This window comes from Girardinichthys multiradiatus, chromosome 14, assembly GCF_021462225.1.
Source record: "Girardinichthys multiradiatus isolate DD_20200921_A chromosome 14, DD_fGirMul_XY1, whole genome shotgun sequence".
NCBI classification, from domain to species: Eukaryota; Metazoa; Chordata; class Actinopteri; order Cyprinodontiformes; family Goodeidae; genus Girardinichthys; species Girardinichthys multiradiatus.
The window spans coordinates 7,516,289-7,539,276 of NC_061807.1; the positions used below are offsets into that span (position 1 = coordinate 7,516,289).

General features: G+C 41.9%; 1 long non-coding RNA gene across 1 annotated transcript; it reads right to left on the bottom strand.

Annotated features, from left to right (window-relative positions):
• Positions 1–4,766: 4,766 nt before the first annotated feature.
• Positions 4,767–6,370, bottom strand: LOC124880662. The gene is made up of 2 exons (XR_007041422.1): positions 4,928–6,370; positions 4,767–4,832 (listed from the first exon to the last, which is right to left on the bottom strand). It is a non-coding gene; the product is annotated as an uncharacterized LOC124880662 (long non-coding RNA).
• Positions 6,371–22,988: the final 16,618 nt, after the last annotated feature.

Sequence of the window (22,988 nt, forward strand, 5' to 3'; positions counted from 1 at the left end):
GGTACAAAACAAAAACTTTCCACCTGCTCTTTTACTCCCCTTCTTCTGTCCTGCTATTCCACTTTGCAAGTCTATCAAAAATTACTTCTTAGCCCTCTGACCTTTTCTGCTTTCCACAAAAACGTCCATTCTTGTCTCCTGCATCACATTTCTCTCTTTTTAGTTACTTTTAAACAATAATCTACATCCTCATAACCTTCTTTGTCCATTTTTCTTAAATCACGTTTACTTTTAACATACTTTTAATTATTGCATCCTATAGATCACCTAATTTTTTAGAGTTTAAACGACCATCCTAATGATATGTGGTTATCCATTTATCTAAATATTTTAATTTTAATATTTTAATTTGATCCTGTGCTTCCATACATTTCCAATCTTTACATTATTATTCATTTTAGTGTATTTAAATCACCCTTTTCCCATTTCTTTTATTTAAATTTGGTCCAGTATATAAATACCTAGGGTATTCTAAATACTGGATTATTCTGCTCAGTAGGGTGACAGAAAAATCTCCTTTTGTGGTAATTCTCACTTCAACTCTTTCGAGTGGAAAATTCTTGCCTTTGCTTCCACAAAAGTTAGTCACTTTCAATCCCACTGCTTTGGTATGAGGCAAACCTAGTGGTTTAAATCCTCCATTCATTTCTCACATGCACACATTTAAAACGCGGATTTTTCTTAGTATTTTCTGTTGTTGTTTAAAATACTTCTTAACACTCAAAGGACTCCGCCGTCCTGGATCACGGATTTTTCAGTATTTTCACTAATACTTTGAGCAGAACTCCGGCGCACTGCTGTCACCTGTTAGGGCCTAGGATTCACAGGGTTTGTTTACTTCACGCAATGACCCCCAGTCATTCGTCACACTTTTTTAAATCTAGATTCACTCACCACTTTGTCCTCTCCTCTCTCTCAGAGTTCCGTCTGCTGTCAGATCCCAGCGGGCGGGCCGAAATCCAGTCCCGGAAAGGGTCTGTGAGTCTCCCTGATGAAGACAGCCGTGCGCACTGTCTTTTCCTGGAGTCTACCGACCCGCTGGAACCATCAGGCGTAGTTGGAATCCGGCTCGAAAGGACCAAATTATTGTCAGGTTTAAACAACCTAACAATATTTATAACAACACAAAAAGAAGAGAGAGACAAAGTATTAGTTATTTTACTCGCACGAGGAGAACGGTCAGAGATGTGTTCAGTTACAAGTCTCCCAACCGCTCTGAAACCCATCCAACCGCACGTCTCTTTTTATTTTCTTTGGGGGCCCCTAGTTACAAAAACATTAATCTCTAAAGGATGGGAAAACAACAGCTGCATCGTCAACAGGTCATAAACAGCTTTATCCATTAACAACACATTTCCACAGTCCTCTTTCAGCTTCCAGGGTCAGTTGCGCCTTTTGTTCAGTGTAATCAGCCTTCATCTTTATGACCTCCTCAACTGGACTGCTTCCTTCTCTGCTAGTTCAGCTTCATTTATGATCTTTGCCTGCAGACAACTCATCAGATCATTTACTCACACACATCTTGAATGATTATAAGATCAAATAGTTATGTTAAAAAATAGGAGAAAATATAAGACACATCTTTATTCAATAATTCCAACAAAAACAACCCTGCAGCGTTGGAGATACATGGTTGGTTCTTTATCTAAATAGTGATGAGATAGATCTAGGTCCAACTATGGTTCATTATTATGCAGATGATGGTAGTTATACAGCGACATCATCCTTACAAGTAGCAATAGACTACATTCAGTCTGCATCTGACCTTTCTCAAAGTTCTTTGGCCAAACTAAAAGTGGTAATTAATAATATAGTATTATATTGGTAGGTTCATGTAAAGAATTAGGAAAAACTGCTTCCCAAACAGTTCCTGCTTATGAATGGAATGACCTGCAGAACGTACTTCATTACCTTCACCTAGTCATTTTAAACAACTTTTAAAGACAGGTTTGAAGAAGAGAGTCACGGATTTAATTAACTTGTTAATTAAACTCAAGACGTTCTTGCTGCAGTGTTAACTGTCTCAGTGCAGCCTCGTCTTGTGTTTTCCAGTCTATGTAGAAGTGAATGAAATGTTTGCTTCCTTGGCTAAAAGAAGAGAAATTGTGTCTCAACAGAAAATTATGTTCAGGACAAATTTGTTCTAAAGTGCTGCAAACAACCACACTTGAAGAACAAGATTAATCCGATGGTTCTGTATCGGGACAGAGGGAAGTCAGGATGAGGAAACATCAGTGATGTTTCTGTCCATGGAACTCTTCCCTGAAGGCCATTTTTTAATTACTTCTGAACCACAAAAACTGAACTTAACTGAGGCAAGTACTTTTTTTAAATGAAGATCTAGGTTATTTTGTGGCCTTAATGCAACTACTACTTTTGGTGAAAACCAAATTTTAATATATATGACATTAATTTAATCTTGTCAGATGTTTTTCCCTTCCAGCTCGTAAAAGAGTTTTCCACAACTGCTGCTGCCAATCCTAGAACACGCTGATGTTATTTATGACCATGCCACAGAAACTAATCTTCATCCCCTCAAACTTTGAAATACTCTGTATTTAGAAATACTTAATCCAATTTAATTCACTATATGGCCTGAGAAATACTGATCAGTTATCTTTATGTGTTTTACACCAAGAATAAGGAAAATGAGACATTTTGCATTTCAGTTTAAAGCTTCATCAGCTTGAATACTTTGCCTCACCTACTTAGCTGTATTACTGTTATTCATATTTACTTTATTGTAAAACATCTTTTTCTTGCTTTCAGTAAGAATAAAGGTTCATTTATTCTGGACTTAATCCTCACAGAGATATGCACATGAACTCTGTATGTGTATGTTGTCTTATTTTGTGTCTTGATGTTAAGGCTATGTGTCATGCAGTTGCTATGCTGGTGGTTGTGAGAGTGTGTGTGACTATGTGGTTGTGAGAGTGTGTGTTTGTGTGTCCTTGAGAATGTTGTGGGTATTTTTGTGTGATTTTTTCATATTTGTTTGATACGTATTACTGTTGTTTATCTTCTGTTCTGCAAGGACCACTGGGGAGGAAGAGGGACGAATAATACCAGCAGCTAGGGAGTCATTAATGTAATCCTCCAAGACCTGTCGTTCAGGTCCAGAGATAGGATACAACCTACTGGTGGGTAGAGGAGCCCCAGGAAGAAGGTCAATGGCACAGTCATAGGGCCTATGGGAGGGTAGAGAGAGAGCGTTACTCTTACTGAAGGCTAGTCCTAAATCATGGTATACTGTAGGAACCCCGGAAAGGTCGGGACAGTCATCACTAAGAGGACTAGGCACAATGGAGTTCCTAACAGGTAAGGCCGACTGAAGACAATTGGAATGACAATAATTAGACCAGGCCTCAATGCGGAGTTCGGACCAGTTTAAATGAGGGTTGTGTTTACGCAGCCAAGGAAAACCCAGAAGTAAAGAAGACTGAGAAACCGGAAATACATAAAAAGACATCATTTCCCTATGATTTCCGGAGAGGACCAGTTCAATCGGTATGGTCTTGTGAGTAACTCTATGCAGCCTCCGTCCATCTAAGGCAGAAACTAATCGTGGCGTATCCAGAAGTACAATCTCAATCTGGGCCAGTTCTACCAACTTGCTATCAATAAAATTCTGCTCACAGCCGGAATCAACAAGTGCTAAAAGATTCCTAGTCTGCTGACTACCAATCAAGGTGGCTGGTAGGGAAAGTCTAGGGGCTTCAAAATCATTAAACTGGTCCGTTAGCTCCCCCGAAAAAACTAGCGGACCCTGTCTTTTGGCCGGGTAGGACAGGTTGGACAAGCTGCAATAAGGTGATTGGATGAACCACAGTAAAAACACTGGTTCCCCTGTCTACGACGTTGTCTCTCCTCAGGGGTAAGGCGAGTGCGACCTATCAACATGGGTTCAGGTTCAGGCAGAACTACTTGAGGGAGAGACCTAGCGTTGGGTGGTGATCTTGCAGAAAAAGAAGAACGAGCCCGGAAATGCTCAGAACGGGCTCTCCTTCTCTCACGCATACGACTGTCAATCCGTGTAGCTAACAAAATTAGCTCATTAAGGGTCTTAGGTTCATCAATCAAGGTTAATTCATCCTTCAGTGGCTCATCTAGGGACTGGAAAAAAGCTGTTCTAAGAGCACTATCATTCCAGCCAGAATCAGCTGCAAGAGTATGAAATTCTAGGGCTAAATCAGAGACTGGTCTATTTCTCTGATTTAAGGCCCGCAACTGGCGAGAGACGCTAGTCTGGTCGGTCTCAGAGGAGAAAGCCAGCTTAAACTCAAGAATGAAGTCATCAAAAGAGCAATCAAACTGATTACAGTCAGAAAAACGAGCCTCAGCCCAACGTAAGGCCCTCCCTGTAAGTAATCCCAGTATATAAGAAATCTTAGCATCATCATGGGGAAAACTAGCAGGAGAGCGGTTAAAGACGAGAGTACATTGTAACAAAAACCCCTTACAATGATCAATGTCACCGGAGAACAGGGGAAGTGACGTCGCGTGAGTGTGAAAGACGTTGAGAAGTAGAAGCTGCTACAGCGCCCTCAGAGGAACCGGAGGTCTGAGGACTTAAAGAATGCTGATTATTCCGTTGGATCTGTTCAGAAAGAGAACGAAGAGCAGAGTCATGAGAGTGAATCTGGTGAGAGTGTTCAGATAGAGTTCTACTGAGACTCTCTGCTGGGTCTGTCTGGCCTGAGTGTTCTAACATCATTTTTGACACTGATCTGACCCACATGCAGAAAGAACACAAGTAGAGAGCATCAAAGGGTGAAAAGAAGTTTATTATTTCTAAATTCTACACGGGGATGACAGGGATCTGGTCTCTCCAACTGTGCGAGAAAAAATAACTGATAAGAAAACAGGACGGCAATGTATATATAAATATATAAATATGAATATCATGAATAATGATAAATGCTCTTACTAGAGAGTGAATGGAATCCACCAGGGGAGACGGGGTTTAGGAGAACTGAAGTAGAGCTCACAGCGAAACGTGCTTTCTGTGGAAAGCGAGCGGAAGGTGAAGCAGGAGTTACGTAGGAGGGTGGACAGGTCTGCAGGAGAAGTACGCTTGTCGTAATGTAGCACAGATCCAGTAAAAGGTGAAGATTGCTCAGTCCAGGAGTGTACGTAGAATTCCAGACAGGTAATCCAAAAGGCTCCAAGCGGTCGAGGAATAGTTAGAGGATCGATGCACATCAAGGTTACTGATACCACATAGGCTCAACACTCAGGCGACGAGTAGCAGGCAGCCACGGCTTAAGTAGCGTACACGGCAATCAGAAGATGGGAAACACCTGTCCACATTCCTCCTGTAGCTCGACACCCTCTGCTGGACGAATAAGGTTAGCAGCAAGCAGAAAACAGACAGGCTCCCAGAACCCGACATTAAATAGTTGAACACTCCTTTAACCCTTCATGCAATTTATTCCACAATTTCCCACATTCACAGAAGTAGACATTTGTTTGTTGATTATTCACAGTTTTACTTTAGAAATCCTTCTCACCTGTGATTTTTGATTTTGTGACCTTATTTCAAATTTACCAGGACATACTCCTTCAAGCTTTAACCCAACAAATATAATTTTTATTGTTTAATCTTTATCATGTTCCCTCTGTTGAAGTAACCCAGCCCACTCAGCATTTATGAAACAGGTTCCACATAATTGTATTTAGTTAGTTGAAATCAAAAAGATGAGTTAATCTTACCTTATGACGTTATGGTTTCTGGAATAAATTAATTTAGTTTCACCAGCACATTTTTGATGTGTTAGCTGGAAATGAAATGTTAAGTCAAAAGATATCCATTCAAACCTATTCATATGTTCTTCCTCAGGTGCTTTCTGATTTCTCTGAGGTTTCCTTCAGAGGACGTCTCTCCCTTCCTGCTATATGATCTGCTGACCTTAGTTTTGTTCTCATCCAGAGTTTGTTTCTCCTGTTGGTTCTTTGGTTAGAGCCTCCTGTGTTTTATGAGAGAAAAACTTCACAGCAGATTAAAATCTTTGAATATGTCAGTTGTTCTCTCTGTAAATCCAGACTGGGTTCACAGCCCGACTGGAGAGAGGAGGTGAAAGGTCAGGGTATGGTTCTTCCTGTCAGCAGCTCATGGAGAGTTAAACCCATGAGCTCAGTGGGTGATGATCTGATGTAAAACATCACCAAGGGCAGCGCATCCACCCACTTCATTTTTGTATCAGCACAAACTTTAGCCAATTGTTTCTTTGATTGTGTGATTATCTCTCTCAGCCGACCTGGTGAAAGTGTCAACCACATCTCTACATCCTTTCACTCTGTTGTCAGAACCCATAAAATTAAAAATAGTTTCCTTTAGGGCTTGTTGGGAAACAGAAAATGCTCCAAAACCTGTTTTCATGAAAATCTTATACAGGTCCTTCTCAAAATATTAGCATATTGTGATAAAGTTCATTATTTTCCATAATGTCATGATGCAAATTTAACATTCATATATTTTAGATTCATTGCACACTAACTGAAATATTTCAGGTCTTTTATTGTGTTAATACGGATTATTGTGGCATACAGCTCATGAAAACCCAAAATTCCTATCTCACAAAATTAGCATATCATTAAAAGGGTCTCTAAACGAGCTATGAACCTAATCATCTGAATCAACGAGTTAACTCTAAACACCTGCAAAAGATTCCTGAGGCCTTTAAAACTCGCAGCCTGGTTCATCACTCAAAACCCCAATCATGGGTAAGACTGCCGACCTGACTGCTGTCCAGAAGGCCACTATTGACACCCTCAAGCAAGAGGGTAAGACACAGAAAGAAATTTCTGAACGAATAGGCTGTTCCCAGAGTGCTGTATCAAGGCACCTCAGTGGGAAGTCTGTGGGAAGGAAAAAGTGTGGCAGAAAACGCTGCACAACGAGAAGAGGTGACCGGACCCTGAGGAAGATTGTGGAGAAGGGCCGATTCCAGACCTTGGGGGACCTGCGGAAGCAGTGGACTGAGTCTGGAGTAGAAACATCCAGAGCCACCGTGCACAGGCGTGTGCAAGAAAAGGGCTACAGGTGCCGCATTCCCCGGGTCAAGCCACTTTTGAACCAGAAACAGTGGCAGAAGCGCCCGACCTGGGCTACAGAGAAGCAGCACTGGACTGTTGCTCAGTGGTCCAAAGTACTTTTTTCGGATGAAAGCAAATTCCACATGTTATTCGGAAATCAAGGTGCCAGAGTCTGGGGAAGACTGGGGAGAAGGAAATGCCAAAATGCCAGAAGTCCAGTATCAAGTACCCACAGTCAGTGATGGTCTGGGTTGCCGTGTCAGCTGCTGGTGTTGGTCCACTGTGTTTTATCAAGTGCAGGGTCAATGCAGCTAGCTATCAGGAGATTTTGGAGCACTTCATGCTTCTATGTGCTGAAAAGCTTTATGGAGATGAAGATTTCATTATTCAGCACGACCTGGCACCTGCTCACAGTGCCAAAACCACTGGTAAATGGTTTACTGACCATGGTATCACTGTGCTCAATTGGCCTGCCAACTCTCCTGACCTGAACCCCATAGAGAATCTGTGGGATATTGTGAAGAGAACGTTGAGAGACTCAAGACCCAACACTCTGGATGAGCTAAAGGCCGCTATCGAAGCATCCTGGGCCTCCATAAGACCTCAGCAGTGCCACAGGCTGATTGCCTCCATGCCACGCCGCATTGAAGCAGTCATTTCTGCCAAAGGATTCCCGACCAAGTATTGAGTGCATAACTGTACATGATTATTTGAAGGTTGACGTTTTTTGTATTAAAAACACTTTTCTTTTATTGGTCGGATGAAATATGCTAATTTTGTGAGATAGGAATTTTGGGTTTTCATGAGCTGTATGCCAAAATCATCCGTATTAAGACAATAAAAGACCTGAAATATTTCAGTTAGTGTGCAATGAATCTAAAATATATGAATGTTAAATTTTCATCATGACATTATGGAAAATAATGAACTTTATCACAATATGCTAATATTTTGAGAAGGACCTGTATAACAGAGTCATCTTCTCACCTTTAACCAAGAATCATATTTATATTGTAACCCAGTTAGTTGCTACTTTATTGTCTGTTAACTAGTAGCCAAGATATGTTGAAACCGTTATTTTCCATAATAATTTTTGAAATCATCCCCAGAACAAAGTATTTATATCATTTACCATGAAGGTGTCCAGTGTTTTGAACAACCTACTTTTCAAGGACATTGATAATTTGATTATATCTACCTAAATTAGACCTTTAGGGTCCTTCCCCGTAACCTCTACCTCCAATACTAGATAAAAGTAATTTGCATATTCTGTTGGATATGTTCAAACATATCCAACAGAATATTGAAACAGAAATTTAGACAAACACTTAAGACACACAACACGTCGGCTTCAGCCTCCCCTCTTTAAGAAGATTGGGCGGCCAAATCTTTTACTATCAAATTATTCAACCAGAACCCTATAGCAGAATGACAGGTTCTATTTGGTTCTGTTCCCATCCCAAAGAGAATTTAGATCCAATTTCACCTCAAGAAATTTCATAAGAAATTTAAGTTTTCACCCTCTGAAACTAAAACTCAGAAAATTGTTCCAACTTGCGAGCATCTGAACATATTTAGGGAATACCGACATTAGAGAAAAACTAATGAAAAACAAAACTTGTTGCACTCCAAAACGTTCATTAGTTGTCTGAACACAACTATGAATCAAAACCCAGAACAAATAATGAGCTCACAGAAACTAAAACATACCATTTGATCCATAAACCTTTCACTCATGTGGCCCACATCATTCATCATTCATACCTTGACCTTCATTCATTCCTGTCACACCCTTCTAAACCACACGTTTTCAACCCTCAAACACAATCTTTGGATTTCTATTGTTCCTGAACCCCAGATATCTCATGTTCTAAGTAATAATGTGTCAATGGACCCATTTGTCAGGCTGGTCCCAGCCACCTTTTCAGGTTTTCTTCACCTGGGAGAAAAATATATGTTTAGGGTTATCATTCACATCATCAGGCAATATAGTGGGACGACTCTTCATCAACCTTTCCAGAGAAATCATTAGTATTGTAATGGACAATGCCTGAAAATAACCAGTTTGATCATATAGTCATCCCAGTACAACAAATTAACACAAACAAGAAATCACAAACTTGGGTAGTGAAATCAGCATTTTTCTTTCTTTCGCCATCTTCATTTCACAACACATGATCATATTTGTACATTGTTATTTCTATTATTATTATATACAAAGAAGACAAAAATAAACAACATTGTATTCTTGTTGTGTACCAGCTTATGAAGGAATAAAAGAAGACAAAAAGCAAATAGATTAGTTATAAACAGAATCATTTTGTTCAGAAAAAGGAAAGTATAGCCTACCTTTGTAGCACCTGGTGGTCTGACACAAACACTATGGAGACTTGCCTCTTGTCACCTTTTGCAGCATCAAGTAGTGAAAGTTGAAAATTAATTTGTACTACTGTCTACCACAATAAACCTATTCATGCATAAATAATGACTGTGCCATCTAAACATTATTAGTTAAGTTTTCAGTCCAACTTTCCTTTCATTTTCTTATCCATCATTCTGTTCTTACCTCTGTTATTTGATTTTGCATCACTGCAATGCTCCTCATTATGTACAGCGTCCTGAGTGCCTTGTTGCTGGAAGGTGCTAAATAAATAAACTTGACTTGACATAAATCCGTAGGTATAATCCGCCAGGGATTTTATTGTTTTTAATTCCATCAATTAAATTAACTATCATTTAATGCAACTACCACTTTTGGTGAAAACCAAGTTTTAAACATAGGACATTAATTTTAATCTTGTCAGAAGGCAATGGTAGATTTATTCTGTTCAAATTATATAAAGTTAAAAGCATTTTTCCTCCTGCTAAAAGTCTTAAATGAGTGAAGGTTTTTCCAAGTTTAAACACTGCAATTATTTGTTTAAAGTTTTCAAAAAATCATCTTTTGGAGTCAGATCAAATCTGAGTCTAACTGGTCGAGTACTCGTACTCGTCGTCTTCCGCTTATCTGGGACCGGGTCGCGGGGGCAGCTGACTCAGCAGAGACGCCCAGACGTCCCTCTCCCCATACACCTCCTCCAGTTCCTCCAGGGGGAGCCCAAGGCGTTCCCAGGCCAGCTGAGAGACATAGTCCCTCCAGCGTGTCCTGGGCCGTCCCCTGGGCCTCCTCCCGGTGGGACGTCCCTGGAACACCTCCCGAGGAAGGCGTCCAGGAGGCATCCGGTATAGATGCCGGAGCCACCTCAACTGGCTCCTCTCGATGTGGAGGAGCAGCGGCTGTACTCCGAGCCCCTCCCGGATGGCCGAGCTCCTAATCCTATCTCTAAGGGAAGCTCATTTCAGCCGCTTGTATCCGGGATCTCGTTCTTTCGGTCATGACCCAAAGTTCATGGCCATAGGTGAGGGTAGGAACGTAGACCGACCGGTAAATTGAGAGCTTTGCTTTTCGGCTCAGCTCTCTCTTCACCACAACGGACCGGCACAGCGCCCCCATTACTGTGGCAGCCGCACCGATCCGTCTGTCGATCTCCCGCTCCATTCTTCCCTCACTCGTGAACAAGACCCCGAGATACCTAAACTCCTCCACTTGAGGCAGGAACTCCCCTCGAACCTGAAGAGGAAAAGCCACCCTTTTCCGTTCGAGTACCATGGCTTCGGACTTGTAGGAGCTGGAGGACTGGTGCAAAGAGGATTGGGTGGCGGACGAAGGTGGAGACCTCAGCGGCCCGATCCCCGGATGCTTAGGCTGGCTCTAGGGACGTGGAATGTCACCTCGCTGGGGGGGAAGGAGCCTGAGCTGGTGCGGGAGGTCGAGAGATATCGACTAGAAATAGTCGGGCTCGCCTCCACGCATAGCGTGGGCTCTGGAACCCATCTCCTTGAGAGGGGTTGGACTCTCTTCTACTTTGGAGTGGCCCATGGGGAGAGGCAGCGGGCTGGTGTGGGTTTGCTTGTTGCCCACCAGCTCAGCCGTCTCGTGTTGGGTTTTACCCCAGTGGATGAGAGGGTCGTATCCCTGCGCCTTCGGGTTGGGGAGAGGTCTCTGACCTACGGGCCGAGTGGTAGTGCAGAGTATCCGGCCTTCTTGGTGTCCCTGTCGGGGGTGCTGGATAGTGCCCCTCCCAGGAACTCCATTATTCTCCAGGGGGACTTCAACACCCACGTGGGGAACGACAGTGACACCTGGAGAGGCGTGATTGGGAGGAATAGCCTCCCTGATCTGAATTCGAGTGGTGTTTTGTTATTGGACTTCTATGATAGTCACGGATTGTCCATAACGAACACCATGTTCAAACATAAGGGTGTCCATCAGTGCACTTGGCACCAGGACACCCTAGGCAGGAGGTCGATGATCAACTTTCTTGTTGTATCATCAGACCTTCGGCCGCATGTTTTGGACACTCGGGTGAAGAGAGGGGCTGAGCTGTCCACTGATCACCACCTGGTGGTGAGTTGGATCCGCTGGGGGGGAGAAAGCCGGACAGACTTGGCAGGCCCAAGCGTATAGTGAGGGTCTGCTGGGAACGCCTGGCGGAGCCCTCGGCCAGGGATGTATTCAACTCCCACCTCCGGGAGAGCTTCGACCAGATCCCGGGGGATGTTGGATACATAGAGTCCGAGTGGACCATGTTCTCCGCATCTATTGTCGATGCTGCTGCCCGTAGCTATGGCCGTAAGGTCTGTGGTGCCTGTCGCGGCGGCAATCCCAGAACCCGGTGGTGGACACCAGCAGTAAGGGATGCTGTCAAGCTGAAGAAGGAGTCATATCGGCTGTGGTTGGCTTGTGGGACTCCTGAGGCGGCTGACGGATACCGTGAGGCCAAGCGTGCTGCCCGGGCTGTGGCAGAGGCAAAAACTCGGGCCTGGGAGGAGTTTGGTGAGGCCACGGAGAAGGACTACCGGTTGGCCTCGAAGCGATTCTGGCAAATCGTCCAGCGCCTCAGGAGGGGGAAGCAGTTCTTCGCCAACAGTGTTTATAGTGGGGGTGGGGAGCTGCTGACCTCGACTGAGGACATTATCGGGCGGTGGAAGGAGTACTTCGAGGATCTCCTCAATCCTGCCATCACGCATTCCGTGGTGGAAACAGAGGCTGGGGACTCGGGGTTGGACTCTTTCATCACCCCGGCTGAAGTCACCAAGGTGGTTAAAAAGCTCCACGGTGGCAAGGCTTCGGGGTTGGATGAGATCTGCCCTGAGTACCTGAAATCTCTGGATGTTGTGGGGCTGTCATGGTTGACACGTCTCTTCAACATTGCGTGGCGGTCGGGGACAGTGGAGGGTGTGTTCCAACTACAGGGGGATCACACTCCTCAGCCTCCCTGGTAAGGCCTACGCCAGGGTATTGGAGAGGAGAGTGCGGCCGATAGTCGAACCTCGGCTTCAGGAGGAGCAGTGTGGTTTTCGTCCCGGCCGTGGAACACTGGACCAGCTCTATACCCTCTACAGGGTGCTCGAGGGTTCATGGGAGTTTGCCCAACCGGTTCACATGTAACTGGTCGAGTTAAAATCTTAAATTTAAAATTGTTTGAAAGCCTGTTGCCTTAAAATTGTCACATTATCGTTCTGATAATGTTTTTTCCATCCAGCTCGTAAAAGAGTTTTCCACAACTGGTGCTGCCAATCCTAGAACACACTGATGTTATTTATGACGATGCCACAGAAACTAATCTTCATCCCCTCAAACTTTGAAATACTTTGTATTTAGAAATACTTAATCCAATTTAATTCGCTATATGGCCTGAGAAATACTGATCAGTTATCTTTATGTGTTTTACACCAAGAATAAGGAAAATGAGACGTTTTGCATTTCAGTTTAAAGCTTCATCAGCTTGAATACTTTGCCTCACCTACTTAGCTGTATTACTGTTATTCATATTTACTTTATTGTAAAACATATTTCTCTTGCTTTCAGTAAGAATAAAGGTTCATTTATTCTGGACTTAATCCTCACAGAGATATGAACATGAACTCTGTATGTGTATGTTGTCTCATTTTGTGTCTTGATGTTAAGGCTATGTGTCATGCAGTTGCTATGCTGGTGGTTGTGAGAGTGTGTGTGACTATGTGGTTGTGAGAGTGTGTGTTTGTGTGTCCTTGAGAATGTTGTGGGTATTTTTGTGTGATTTTTTCATATTTGTTTGATACGTATTACTGTTGTTTATCTTCTGTTCTGTAAGGACCCTGTCAAAAATGAGATGGTACATTTCAAGGGGTTACCATTGAAATAATTAGGTGACAGTAATTATACCTTTTATTTCTTTCCATACATAATATGTGTCATGGTAGGGTTAAATAAAGTCAAAATCAGGTCGAAGGACATTGGATCTTCCCTACAAATGTTTCTGTTTGGCCCTGATAAAGCTGCTCCCTCATAATCATCTGGTTCCATAACAATGTTTGTGGTTTTCATCAGCAAGATTATAACGGCTCTGAATGTTCTATTCTAATCTAGCTTTATTTAGATCTATCTATATTTTCTAATGCAGTAAGTCCTTATTATATTTAAGAGTGGGGTCACTAGTTTTTATTAGTTGTTATTATACTAATAATGCTAAGTGCTAATTTCATTGGTTCTAGTGCTTCTTTTAATCTCTTTCCATACCTCGATGTGTCTCTTTTTATGTGTAGTGTAGGCATCAAAAAGGGTCAGAGTATTGTGTTCATTTAATTGTGAATGTAAGTATTAAATCCGAACCATAGATACCATTTTTAAAATCTGGTTCAATTACATTTAACTGTAACTGAGTCTTGTGGAAAAACGTATCCGTTTAGAAGGCTTAATGAAATTGATGAACACAGAAATGTAGGACATGTTGTGTCTTATAATCTTTGTGTTACCCAGTTTTAAAAACAACCCGTAAAGTTTCAGTCAGCTATAAATTACACTTTATATTTATTTCAAGTAACTAAAGTTTGTTTCAGTTAACTCAAGTTTTCTCCATTTAGTCCAGTCCAGTAATTCTGTGAAGGTGTATTTCATCCTGTGTTAATTTTGAGTCTAATTTGATCATTCTGACTGGAAAAAGTAAAACATCTGTTAAAATCATGTTTTGAGGGGAGAGATTGTCCCTTTCTGGAGTTATCATAAAGAACTGACTTAATATTATTATGGTACTGCTGGATCAGACCTGCTCTTGTAGTCTCTAATTATTATTGTGAGACCTTATATAATAAATAACACTGAGCGTCAGATAGTTTAAAATGTTTTTACCTTTCAAGCAGGCGGTCCATTGTCAGGGCTGCTTCTCCAGACCTTAAAACTCAAAATTCCAATTAGTTTCATAACAGAAAACATTTTAAATTAAATGTATCCTGCCACATATACCCTCATTTTTACACAACATGAAACAGACATTCATTTCACAAAAACAGACAGACAAAATGGACAAACACTGGCCACATAAAAAGTTTGATTACCCTGTGAATACAGCATTTTAGAGTGGAACCACTTTGTGTCACTTAATGGTTAAAAATTATTTGTCGACTCGCCTTTTCTGGTGAGTCGACAATTATTTCCGGGATCCAAACAAGCTCCATCAAACTGTTGTTTAAACTTGTTAAAGCATCTTTGTGGTTGAAATATATTTCTCCTCCCTGTCTCCAAGCAGGGAGTTCATTTTCTAGTGACGTCTCAGTCATTCTCTCACTTCTGTTGAAGCACCCTCCCAAGGGGTGTTCTGCGTGTTCGTTTATTCACCGTAAGCTGAAAGAATTCACAAGACATTATAATAAATCACACGGAGACAGCTGTATGTTATTCAAATACCTGGACCAGGGAAGCTCTCGCATGTGGTAACACAACACACACCGAGACGACTTCAAAGCTTCTCCCTGGGGCCATTGCTTTTATTGAAACACACATGAAAATGAACAGCCCCTGTTTACAGTTTTTTTCACACATATGATTTCATACAGACTCTTCCGGCTTACCATATTTGGACAGCTATTGTCCTGCACCTGTTTTTTTTTAATGAGTTTAGGATCAACATTACGAAAGCATTATTTACCTCGGACACATGATCTCCAACAGGGTTAAGGTCCTGCCCCACCTGATTTGGTGTCAGGTTCTGCTCAGTCCTGATTGGGTGGTGGTTCCATGCTTCACTGAGGACATCTAGGCTGGCCTGAATGCGTGGTAGGAAGACATAGTGGCAACAGAATATGTGCAGGACGTTGCTGATGTCAAGGAAGTGTTCATCCTCAAGCATATCGTAATACACTCCTGTAAGACTCATGAACAAATCACGCCAGAAGTGCTCAATCCTGCATAAAAAAAAATAAAGAACACGTTTTGTCCTTAACGTCATTTAAATAACTGTTTTAGCCACTGAATGAATTACAATGTTTCTAATTAAATACTGTATACATTAACAGAATCAACCAACATGTGACTGAATACAACTTAGATGAAATTCTAAGATTTTTCACCCCATTGTTTAAATTTCTACAGTGTTGCCATTAGATTTTAAGGATAAATGTTCTTACAATTGATAATAGTGTGTATTTTAAAGGAAAATACACTCAATTTAAGCTTCCAAAATTAAGTTTAACTCACCGCTGATTGTGTAGACATTTCCCGGCTATGAAGCTGTTAAAGTCAGTTCCACGAACCGAGAACATCAACTCTGCCTCCCCCACATTTTCTCCTCCATGATCTCCTCTCACTCTGAAAAGAAAACAGGATTTTCTTGCAGAATTGAAGCATCAGGGACACATTAAAAGATTTACATACTGCACATGTTTTCCAACAGTTTTAGATAAAGTTTCAACAAATACTGAGTAAACCCATTCAATTTCCCAGCATATTTGATAAATTAGTCAGGACAACTGGTATGACAGGTCCATGTACTGTATGTAGTACAAATGATCTGTAAAGGATCACAACAGATTATGAGAATTACAAGTCAATTCAAGTGTCTTTAAAAAAAATGAGAAACAGGGCAAGACTACTGGGCTCCTTTCAGAAAGCCTGTATAACAAGCTTAAAGTTGGCAGAGCCTGTGGTGTAAAACTTAGTTTTTTAGTTCCAGAAAAGCTCATCAGGTTAAGCTCGGAGTACATTGAACATCATTGAAGAGCATTTGTGTGGATGAACGAAAAGCCATCAATGGAGCTCCAATACTCCAATATTCAATGAAAGAAAATCATGTGAAATGACTTGCTTTTATCATTGTTCAAGTAAATGTCTTATGTGCCAAAAGGCTGTGGCAGAGTGTGACAAAGTGAAATGACTTCACCAAGGTAAGGAGAGATTGGAGGTCCTGGTTTGACAAGTTAATCTGTTGTCAACTGGAGGCATAGAAATCAGTAAACTCCTTCATAACATGTAGGCCTATGTTAAAGGTTACAGCACACTGTGGTTCATTCATCTTAGATAAGACAACTAAGTAGCACATTTTGCAAAGAAGTCAAAATGTTGAGAATTCTGTAATGTCATCTAACAATTTTACAAAGATGAGCAAATGACCTTAAACCAATTTCACATGTAATTTAGTGGCCGGTTTGAGGGAAACCCCAAATTTATGCAATCAGAATAATAATTACAAGAAAAAACAAGCAGCATTGTGCGGCCCTCGCAGCCAAGCGCCGCTTGGCCTGTGCAGCCACCGCGGGACCCTGGCATCGCCTCCTACACGCCACACACGATGACACCGCTTCACTTCAACGTGTCGCCAGTAGGTGGCACTGTGGGCAAAATGTCAAATGATCTTCGGTCATGCAGAGTTTGAGTCTGGCAAAAAGCATTCAAAATTTGGAGTAAATCGGACCTTCCAGATGGAAGCTGCACTCACTTGTTTGTTTGTGGGTGGGGCTAAAACAACATCATCAATTGACTGTGTCAACATGTCCATCATTAAGTCATGATCATGTATACTACATTTCAAGTGGATCTGATGATGTATGAGGGAGATATAGCCCTTGAAGTATTCTAGGGGGTGCTGTTGATCCAAATTCCAATGTAATCCAATAGAGCTGTTTGGGGACTGAGAAATATCAGCCATATTTATTTTGGAGTGAATCAGATAATCCATGTGAAATTTAGAGCCAAACGTATGGCTGTGGCGTGACATCAGAATTCGCCACGCCATCATATTAACACCCTCCAACTAAAGCAGTCAGTACTGGCGACTGTCTAAGACCATCATGTTATCTGTTACTTGGGACAGTTTCACGTTGATTAGGTAAAGAACATCAAACATTGACTCTGTAAAGGAAAACGTGACACTTCCTGTTATCAGGGGGCGGGTCTTCAATGATGTCAGCATCTAACCAGTGAATATTGTTCAAGCATAGAGGCAGATCAATCCCAAAAAGTTGCATGTGTCTGTGACTTTCCTTGTAGGAGCTATATCAATTTTGTCTTTTATGGTGAGAAGTCATATTTTGAGTCATGGCCACGCCCACACGCTATTGTGTATCAAAAAGCTTTTGACAACTTTTGATCCCCAATCCCTTAAGAGTAAACTGAGTGATTTTCAAGTGTGTAAGTCAAAAGCTGTACGATGAGTTCGCTCAGATATGCAGGCTAGAAACGCCCAAAACAGGGTAAAAATGGCAACTTCAATCCAAAATGGCCGACTTCCTGTGGGGGTTGGACCAATGCTCCAATAGACGTTTTTGTAGGTCCTGAGAAGTTACATATGTGTACCAAATTTCAGAATCCTCGGTCAAAGCATGGCTTGGGGCTGATTTTTTAAAATGTTCTAGGGGGCGCTGTGTATGAATTAGGCCACGCCCACCGAATATGTCATCAGATCTCTGTTGGGGACTGGAGTAGGTTCAATCACATGGAATTTGGTGCAGATCAGATGATGTATGTGGAGATTAAAGCCAAACATATGGCCATGGCGTGACATCCAACTTCGCCGCGCAACCACGGCCACGCCCTTTTATGAAAAGTCACTGTGCTTCAAACGAAGTTAGACCCACTAGTTATCTGTCTTCTGACACACTTTCAAGTGGATTGGGTCAAGTGGGTCATAGAGGCACCTTTCCAATTGAAAAAAGTGACTTCCGGTTCTGAGGGGGCGTGGCTTTGATGATGTCAGCATATGACCCCATAGGATCGTCGGGAACCCGAAGGTCGTCCTTCATACCAACTTTGGTGTGATTTGTAATTTCTTTGGTAAAGTTATTGCAATTTTTCACTTTCGGCGTGAACGCCAAGTTCATGCCCTGGCCACGCCCCTTCAACATACACGAAAAGTCACAATTTTGATAACTTTTAATCCCCCGTGCCTCAACTCCACATTGACCAAATATGAAGCTGATAGCTCAAAATCCCTAGGAGGAGTTTGTTAAAGTTCGAGGTGAGTAAAAGTGAAAAATGGGCAAAAATTGGCCTTTGACCCAAAATGGCCGACTTCCTGTGCGTTTTAGGGCATTCCCCCAAGAGACTTTTTATCTTGGTTTGAGGAGCTCTAGCAGTGTGCCAACTTTCAGATCTGTACGACTTACGGTTCGGGCTATCTCACGTTTGGGGGCGTGGCTAAGTGGTTTGGTCACGCCCACTTATGGTGACATTAAAGACTTAAAATTTCACTAGGGGGACAATTTTGGGTAAAGTTTGGTGAGTTTTTGGATATGTTAAAGCCGCCAAATAGGCGATTCATTTGTCGCCAGAATAATAATAAACAGAGTGATGATTACAATAGGCCTTCGCAGCGCTTTGCTGCTCAGGCCTAATTAATATGGTGCAGAGTGATTTTAGCCAGTAAAATAAGTCAACTGACAGTTCTGTAGGTGTAAATCAAAATCTGGTAGTAAACAAAATTTTGGAAAATTGAAGATTTTTTGGGTAACAGTAATAAAGCTACGAGTTGAATTAGGAGGTTTCAGCTGAGTTGGTATGGAATGACCCAAAGAGTAGGCCACACCTCTGGGTAACATGAAACCAGAAAAGCCACCTATGTATAATTGACAATAAGGAACCACACCTGTTTGGACATAAACTAAAATGAAACATAATAAAATATCATTGTTGGTAGGATTTGATATGGCTCGTTCTGGCCCCTGGCAAACATTTGACTATGGTTCCTAGAGTCTCTAGAAGTTTAATGGGAGGCAGATCCTTTAGTTATCAGGCTCCTCTCCTGTGGAACCAGCTCCCAGTTTTAGTCCGTGAGGCAGACACCCTATCTACTTTTAAGGCTAGGCTTAAAACTTTCCTTTTTGATAAAGCTTATAGTTAGAGTGGCTTAGGTTATCCTGCGCTATCTCTGTAGTTAAGCTGCTATAGGCTTAGACTGCTGGAGGACATAATGACCACTTTCACCCTCTTCGCTACATTCTCACACTACTCTCCAATTTTGCAACATTTGCTGTTATTTCAGCTTTTAATTTTATGTTCTCCATTAATATTTACTTTTCCTTCCCATAGAAAGTACTCCTGGATCAGTGCTTCTTTGTTCTCTTTTTGTCTCTGCTCTGTTCTCTCAAACCTCCAGTCAGTCGTGGCAGATGGCCGCTCACACTGAGCCTGGTTCTGGTTCTGCTGGAGGTTTCTTCCTGTTAAAAGGGAGTTTTTCCTCTCCACTGTCACTACATGCATGCTCAGTATGAAGGATTGCTGCAAAGTCAACGCCAGTGACTGTCCACTGTCTCTACATGCTCATCCAGGAGGAGTGAATGCTGCAAGTCACTGACTGGATGCAATCTGCTGGGTTTCCTTAGACAGAAAAACGTTTTATCCAATTTGAATAAAAAACTGAATCTGTCTGCACTGTTCAATGATTAGGATTAATTGGAATGTATGTACCTGACTTTGTGAAGTGCCTTGAGATGACATGTGTTGTGATTTGGCGCTATATAAATAAAACTGAATTGAATTGACAGGTAAAATTCTTACCTTTCTTGAATAGCCATCTATGCCCCCAAAGATAACAAAGTTGTATTTAGGTTAAAACGAATCAGACAAGAAGTCAGTCCAAAACACACTGCATAACATCTCCAACTGTCTAAAACCCACAATACAATATATCTGATAATGGAAACAAAATAATACTACTTCATGACACTCAAATTCAATGAAGTTCACTAAGATCAATTTCTCTAGTCGATGGGATACACACAATGACAGATATTTAATTTGAAACAAAACAAACTAAACAGTCTACAGATAGGATGTAAACTTACCTGGTGAGCTTATGATTGGTGCCAATGTGCACCATGTACTTTGGGTAAGGAACTGTACGTCCTCCTCACCACACATCTCAGACGAGTCATCCTGGAAAGCACACCCACACTGTCCACACGATGCATGGATGCATCTCTGTCCCATTGCACTCTGTGTCCCTGTGCAAGTAGAGCACCTTTGACTACTCTGCACCCAGCTTCTGGCATCGTGCTCTTAATTCCTGTGACTAATGTGTCCAATTCATCATCACTACAGCCACTGTAGTACAAAGCAGAGATTGATAGATTATTTTCAGCCATTCGCCTAAAAAGCGTAGCTTTCGACACACCAAGGAGTCTGGCGATACATTTTGATGGCAGCCCAGGTTCTATAAGATGTGTGAGGGTCTCTACTGACGTCGTCAATCGTGGACGCCCACTAAAGCCCTTTTGCAAATTGAGTGTTACAAATATCTGCTCATTCTCTCTCTCCTGCTGGATAACAGACTTAAATTTGAAAGTGCAGACAATATGTCTTCTCCTACATTCACTGTAAAACGCATAATAAAACTAAATTCTGACGGCAAACAACATGTAACCCTTCCATGTCAGCAGGGTGCCTCTCCAAGATGTGTAGCAGTCGGTCTCTGAAGGATTTCACACCTCAATAATTCCTGAGGAATACAGAGAAAAATGGAGGTTATTTTATTCACTTGCTGTCAGTCAAGTTTCTATTAAGTTTCCAATTAAATGTAGAATCAGAAGCTGTGAATTGTGGGCCAACATTAGCTTGGTCTTACACCGGTAAATTGTAATGAAATTCAACATTTGCACCACTGTTTACATTTAATTGGTGTATTTTGTAGGGGGCCAAATATTTTGGCAGATGGCATGTTTAGCCTTGATGGACAAGTAACATAATCAAGTTGTTCATGTGATAAGTACAAGGGATTGTGAATAATTTATAGCTTTTCTATATTATTCTTTACATTAGAAACATGGATTACAAGGAAAACATACAGTTCAACGCGATAAACAAAGTTCAATGTTTGCTTCCAGTCAAGTAATAGAAGTAACTGAGGTGAACAATGTCTTTAACTTCAGCAGCTTCCTTACAAATTTATATAGCTTGACTATTTAAAAAGAATTACACAAAGGCCCGAGCTGCTACTTCGGCTTGGGGCGACAGACCCTGTCAAACAGTCAGTTCATGAGAGACAGCAAGCTCAGTTTGTGGGAGCTGCCACTGGAACTGCCACAGCCTGCCGGAGGGTGGCAGGGGATTCGCCAGGATGCCAGGCTGCCGCTGTTTTTGTGGAAGCTCATGCTGATTATCGACAAACGGGATGTCGTGGTATAGCCTGTTACCTTTATTTTATAATCATTATTGATTATTATTTAATAAACAGCTTTAGACCCATAACATAAGGTGATTGTATTTACTTGAGATGAAAGATAAATAGCACCATGTGTATGTACAGGTCCTTCTCAAAATATTAGCATATTGTGATAAAGTTCATTATTTTCCATAATGTCATGATGAAAATTTAACATTCATATATTTTAGATTCATTGCACACTAACTGAAATATTTCAGGTCTTTTATTGTCTTAATATGGATGATTTTGGCATACAGCTCATGAAAACCCAAAATTCCTATCTCACAAAATTAGCATATTTCATCCGACCAATAAAAGAAAAGTGTTTTTTATACAAAAAACGTCAACCTTCAAATAATCATGTACAGTTATGCACTCAATACTTGGTCGGGAATCCTTTTGCAGAAATGACTGCTTCAATGCGGCGTGGCATGGAGGCAATCAGCCTGTGGCACTGCTGAGGTCTTATGGAGGCCCAGGATGCTTCGATAGCGGCCTTTAGCTCATCCAGAGTGTTGGGTCTTGAGTCTCTCAACGTTCTCTTCACAATATCCCACAGATTCTCTATGGGGTTCAGGTCAGGAGAGTTGGCAGGCCAATTGAGCACAGTGATACCATGGTCAGTAAACCATTTACCAGTGGTTTTGGCACTGTGAGCAGGTGCCAGGTCGTGCTGAAAAATGAAATCTTTATCTCCAAAAAGATTTTCAGCAGATGGAAGCATGAAGTGCTCCAAAATCTCCTGATAGCTATCTGCATTGACCCTGCCCTTGATAAAACACAGTGGACCAACACCAGCAGCTGACACGGCACCCCAGACCATCACTGACTGTGGGTACTTGATACTGGACTTCTGGCATTTTGGCATTTCCTTCTCCCCAGTCTTCCTCCAGACTCTGGCACCTTGATTTCCGAATAACATGCGGAATTTGCTTTCATCCGAAAAAAGTACTTTGGACCACTGAGCAACAGTCCAGTGCTGCTTCTCTGTAGCCCAAGTCTGGGGAATGCGGCACCTGTAGCCCATTTCCTGCACACGCCTGTGCACGGTGGCTCTGGATGTTTCTACTCCAGACTCAGTCCACTGCTTCCGCAGGTCCCCCAAGGTATGGAATCGGCCCTTCTCCACAATCTTCCTCAGGGTCCGGTCACCTCTTCTCGTTGTGCAGCGTTTTCTGCCACACTTTTTCCTTCCCACAGACTTCCCACTGAGGTGCCTTGATACAGCACTCTGGGAACAGCCTATTCGTTCAGAAATGTCTTTCTGTGTCTTACCCTCTTGCTTGAGGGTGTCAATAGTGGCCTTCTGGACAGCAGTCAGGTCGGCAGTCTTACCCATGATTGGGGTTTTGAGTGATGAACCAGGCTGGGAGTTTTAAAGGCCTCAGGAATCTTTTGCAGGTGTTTATAGTTAACTTGTTGATTCAGATGATTAGGTTCATAGCTCGTTTAGAGACCCTT